Here is a 6000-nt window from a genome sequence, read left to right on the forward strand (position 1 = left end):
GGCTAGTCATTTCACTCACGATTCCAGTGCTTTATCTTGGCAAATTGTGTCAATAAGTGTATAAGTCTTAAAAAATTTTAAAAACTACATGGGGGTGGGGAGAGGGGTTAGGATGGTAACCCCACCAGTGGGCTATAAGGGAGCGTTCCTCAGTATGAAAAGAGTTCGGTCGCAGTGATAACATGATTTTGAATTTTGCGGGTAGGGGAAGCTAATTTTGGAGGGACTAGAAACCATAGAAAATAAAGCCTCATAAAATCTTCACTGTGGAGGCCCCATTGCGGTGGGGTGAAGGGAACTATGAGGGGGCGGGAAATACCCCCAGGTGAAGCAGCTGTACCTGAGAAGTGCATGTGTCTCATGTGTCAAAAGCAGGTAAGAGTTTAAAATGCTTGAGAGGCACTGACCGCGGTATGGAGTTGGTGTGGTTGTCCAGGGCCCTTTACAACCAGGTGTGTGTTCCTGGAGCTCACTGACTGACGTTCAGCGTCACCACCAGCATCAGCACCGCCACCGCCTGCATCTGGAGCAATAAAAGTTCCCGCTACCGGCAATGAAATCTTGTATCTTGTCCATTCTGATCCTTTGCAATGATTTCTTCTCTTAAAGTGTTCCACTGGGGAAGGAGACAGCCACCCACAGCTAGTGAAAGCGGTTCCTCGGGAGTGCGTGAGTGCATGTGTGTGTGTGAGTGTTCTACACTTGTGCCACTTAGTGGAGGGTACTCCTTACACCACCTCACAAAAACCAGAACAGACTGTCATTTTGTTCCAAGAAAGGCTTGAGGTGCACTGTTAAAAACTCCTGTTGGGGATCTTTCGGTTTGTAATGTATTTTGACCATGAGAGCTTTTTATCTCTGCCTCGGTAACCTCCGCCTTATCACTCAGCAGGAGCCAGCTGCTTCCTTCAGGTGCCATTCTGGCAGATACAACAGTCAGCCCTCTCCCTTCCTATCACACTCTTATCTAGACTTCCTTGGAGTGAGGACGCTCTCTCGGGCTATTTACTCTGAGAGGCAGAGGAAAAGTCTTTGCTTCAAAGATTGAGCTGCTATTTCCTGCAGTCAGACCCACCCAGGCTGGAAGAATGCATTGATTCCTTATAGTGACACACACGGAGTCGTTCAAAAGGTGCACAACCCAGTATATTTCATTTCAATATCTCCTCATTAATGTAGTTGCAAGTGGTTTAGAAGTGAGGGATAGATTTAAAGCACAGCCTCGTGATTCTGCATGAATTTGACTGGTTACAACCAGTTTGCTCTAGTTGTGCGGAACCACAGCAATAAACAGACCATTCATAAAGCATAAAGTGTGTGTTCATTGTAGCAGCATATTTTGCTTAAAATCTTTTAAATTATGCCATGAAGAATTTGGGCATAAATCCACTTCAAACCCTTGCACTGTCTCAGGGGTGGCCAACATAAAGAAATGTGCCCAAAATGCTGTGTGGGTTAATTTGAAGAGCCCTTCTCCTCCACCACATTTAGGATTTTATCCACTGCCACCTATAAAAACCTACCTACAAAATTCCACCCCATGCCAGTCCGATCCCCACTTTCACAAGAACCCACGTAATAGAACCTCTTTCTTCTTCTAAATCCAATCCGGAGTCATTAGATAGCAGTTTATATTCTCCTAATTCAGATCCTAGCATGCCACAAAAGAAGATATTGAATTCTTGACATTATCTTTTTATAAGGTCACCAATCCTGGTAATATGATACGATTTTTGAAACGGTCCATTGTCTTGGGCTGTGTAAGAGGTCAAGGAAAAGGAGTGTTAATTGACAAATGAATGCTACATAAAATAGTAATGGAGAGCCCTAATATTTATTGCACTTATGGTGTGCCAGCACTAAAGGAAGATCTCATATATTATCTCATTTAATTCTATGAGCGGCCGATGAGATGACAGTAATGTTATCTCCATGTCACACACAAGGAAACTAAGGCACAGTGGGTTTAAGCATCCTGCTATTGCAGAATGGAACCAGGCCATCACTCTACGCGCTCTGACCTCAGAACTCATGCTCTCAACCAGTGAGTTTATGTGATGAATCAATCTCCCATTCATGCTTTAAATATTCTGCTTTCTGTGTTCTGCCAAGCTTATTAAGACACCAGAAAAAGAAAAACCAAAAATTGTATCATTGGTTTTCACTTCAAAGTTTATTTTCAAAACCAGCTTGCAACTTTAAATATGCACACTGTTTTCCCAATATCTCTTGCTTTCATGTAACTAGAATTCATCAAAGTCTTATCCATAAACCCTTCTGATATGGCTTGGATGTTTGAGTTACACCTTGGAGCAGAGGAGCGTTTTTCAATGGAAATTTAAAATGCTAAGACATATAGATTCTTCATTTGTAAATGTTGAAGACTGAGGAGATTAAGCAATTCTTTGTTTAAGGCTGTGCATGGGATAAAGCAGATTAAGCCAAATGCATGGGCTGTGACTTCTTGCGCTCAGCAGCGAGTGGGCCTGGTGGAGTCAGAGATGCAAGGAACAGCAGTGTCAAAGGGCAGCTGTCGATGTCAGATATGCAGGAGGACTTCCCACATCCAGTGAGACAAGACATGCCTGTTCACAGCGACTGCCCTGGCCCAGTTCCTTCCTATCCCTGTGGGGCTGCTCTGCAGATTTCCTCCTTATCTTTCAAAGTTCTAGAAATACACAGTAACGACTGCAGCCTGTCCGGGACTGTTTTTCCAGCTTGAATCCAGTCACCAAAGGCATCTGCCTTATGCTGCTTGATTTCCTGGTCCCCCTGCCATCAAAGGCATTTTAGTTGAAAAGACCGTAAAGTACCTCCAAACCTTCATTGCACTCCTCTTTGCTAACAGAACCTCAATTTCATTCAGGATTCTACTCCTCAAGAAAAAGAGATGCCTCAGTTACGCGTCCATCCTGATAGTCCACTGTTCACTTTGCCTGTGGCTAGACTAAGGGTGGAGGGCCACCGCGTAGTCTTCCTCTGGCCAATGAGATGAAATGGAATAATCCCAAGAGACAAACACCAATTGTAAGGTAAGAAATTACAAGGAAATGTGATACACCCACAGAGTACTCCGCAAGCCCTGAGGAAGAAGAAATTAAGTATGCCGGAGAAAATTGTTGCAAGAAGTGCAGAAAAGCAGTACAGAGATGGTGACATTAGAGGGAGACCCTTAGACCTTGAAGGGTGAGTGGGAAACTTTTCGTTAAATGGGGAGAAGCAGGAACAGCATATGTAAAGGCACCATGGAGCCAATGAAGACTATTAAACAAAGTGCCTCAGAATATAGATTTTACTGCCACATAAAGACCAAAATAATAGTGTTTTAAGCAACATGAAAGTTTATTCCTTTCTCACACACAGATCTGAGAATAAGCAATGCAGAGCTGCTAGGACAGCATCATGCTGTTGGAGTCCCAGACCTGCTCTATCTTGTTGCTCTGCCATCTTAAACAAGTAGCCTAAAATGGTTGCTCCAGCCCCTACTGTCACATCTCACTTCAGTCAGCAGGGAAAGGGGCAGAAGAGGACATAATTCTTTCCTTTTCAAGCCCATAAGCCAGAACTTGCACCCATCAGTCTTTGCATATCCCTTTGTACAAAATCTAGTCACAGGGCCACACATAGCTACAAGGGAAGCAGACAAATATGTTCTTCAGCTAAATAGTGATCTACAGCTTACAAAGGAATGAAATTATCATAGCTATGATTGAGAAACAGACTTTTAAAAAGTAGATAGAGTGTCTGGAGGGAAGTTAGGAGTATGAAGCAGCCTAGACATGGGCTGAGGAGCTGAATCAAAGCCATGGCTGTAGAAACAGTGAAGAAGAAGCCACTGTTGTAGGCTGTACCCCAGAAAGACGCGGCAGCCGCAGAGCCAGTACTGAGGCGAGCATCGCCGAGGGTGAGCCTTCTGCCTACTTGACTAAAGTGCTCCACGGAGCAGCCTGGGAACAGCCTCTTCAGGCAACCCTCTTCTGTGATCCGATGTTAACTTCTGCTCTTCCCATCACTGTGAACCCAGTGGCTGTTCCTCTTTGCTCAGTAGCACAGTGCCCTCCTGAGCCCAAAGCAGCACACGGGACTGCTGTCTCGAGGAGAGTGTCGCACAGAGGTGGTCAGCAGCAGCAGGATCTTCACGCGCCATCGCCTGTGGGCCACTGCCCTCTGCAGAGCGAGTGATTCCAGCCGAACTGTTCCCAACATTTTTATTCTTCAGACTGACTGATACAACACACTGTGAATTATGAACTCATAAAGCCATTTGTTCGTGTTCTTTAGTGTACAGAGGGAAAAGCAGAACCTTTGTCCAGCTGTCTGATGATTCTCCAGATCTAAATTAAGCACGTACGTTCATGTGTCACTGCTAATACTATTTGGCTACACGTCAAGAGTTCTTTCCTTCTCCATGTGTGCATGAAAACGAAAATTTAGAACATAGGTTTATTAAAAGTGCTACATGCTTTCCCACAACTTTTCAAACTCTCAGTGGATATTTTTATAACCAATGTGCTTACATTCATAATTAAGTAAATTATCTTGATGTTCTAAATAGACATTGATCTCATTCAAACATCTAATTAAAAATACTGAGAAGCTGTCACTCGGAGAGGACTTGTACCGAGGACAGAGCTCAACCTCTCTCATCTCCATGTGAACAGTTCTTGCTGCCACTATTTCTAAGGCAACGACTGGGCTACTTTGGCTCAAAGGATTTTCATATATCTGAGCCTCCATTGAAGCTGTTCCCTGTGACTGTGACTATAATACCCTTCCTCACTTTTTTAATCTGGAAGCATCTTGCTCATCCTTACAGGCCTACCTGAAAAGTCACTGTCTCAGTCAGCTAAGGCTGCTGTAACAAAGATACCATGGGCTGGGTACCTTAAACAACAAACGTTTATTTCTCACAGTTCTGGAGGCTGGTAAGTCCAAGTTGAAGGTGCTGGCAGACGTGATGTCTGGTGTCTCTTCCTCCCCAGACATTGTAGATGGATGTCTCTCATTGTGTCCTCATGTGGCAGAGAGCAGAGAGAGGGGAAGTGAGCTCCCTGGGGTCTCTTCTTATAAGGGCATGAATCCGTTCATGAGGGCTCCACTCTCATGGTCTAATCACCTCCCAAAGGCCCTGCCTCCTAATGCCATCACATTATGGGTTAGGATTTCAACATACAAATTTTGAGGGGACACAAATCTTCACACCATAGCAGTCACCTTATCTTTATGTCAGGCAAATTGAAGTCCAGAAGGAAGTGGCAAATATGTCCAGCCTCACTGTTCCTAGAATTCCTTAGGCTTACCATCTCCTTCATTTCATTAAAGATAGCACCTCCATTTTCAAGACCTTGTCACTAACAAGATATATTAGTTTTTGGTATTTTAAACTTTAAGATCCCACTCTCTCACCACAGTCTCCCACTTGTCAGGGTTTCCCACTTCCTCACTCTTCTACAATTGCCCTTTGTTCTCATTCAGACCTTCATTCCCTAGACTGAGGGGGTTCATTCTTCACTAATCTAGACCTTACTTCACCAGCATCCTTGACTCCCCACACCAATACTTATTGAGTGCCTGGCACAAGGTAGGTAGAAGTAGTATTTGCTGTATGATTAAATAAATTACGCTTTCCCTCTATTTCAGCACATTCTTCCAGCACACTGATCCTGCAAATATCCAACCTTCAACCAATCCCAAGGCGTGTGTCTGGATTGATGCCACCCCCGGGGGAAGACACAGTGCCTCGCAGACTGCTGCCTTGACAAGGTCTTCATCTCCCTTTCGTTATGGACTCCTAACGCAATGCTGTTCAGGAAACTTTTGGCCTCTTCTTGGCCAGGTCCCTTTCCTATGGCCCACAGTGGCAGTCTAAATTTAAACCACTGCCACTTTCCTCAGTCCCTCAGCAGCATCAAAGCCTCCCTTCAACGTCTCCTCCCTCAGAACAGAGGAAATTGAGGTAGTTACAGCTCCCTGCCACCCTCTCCCAGCTCCATCTGAGCC

The sequence above is a fragment of the Equus quagga genome, chromosome 7, assembly GCF_021613505.1.
Source record: "Equus quagga isolate Etosha38 chromosome 7, UCLA_HA_Equagga_1.0, whole genome shotgun sequence".
NCBI lineage: Eukaryota > Metazoa > Chordata > Mammalia > Perissodactyla > Equidae > Equus > Equus quagga.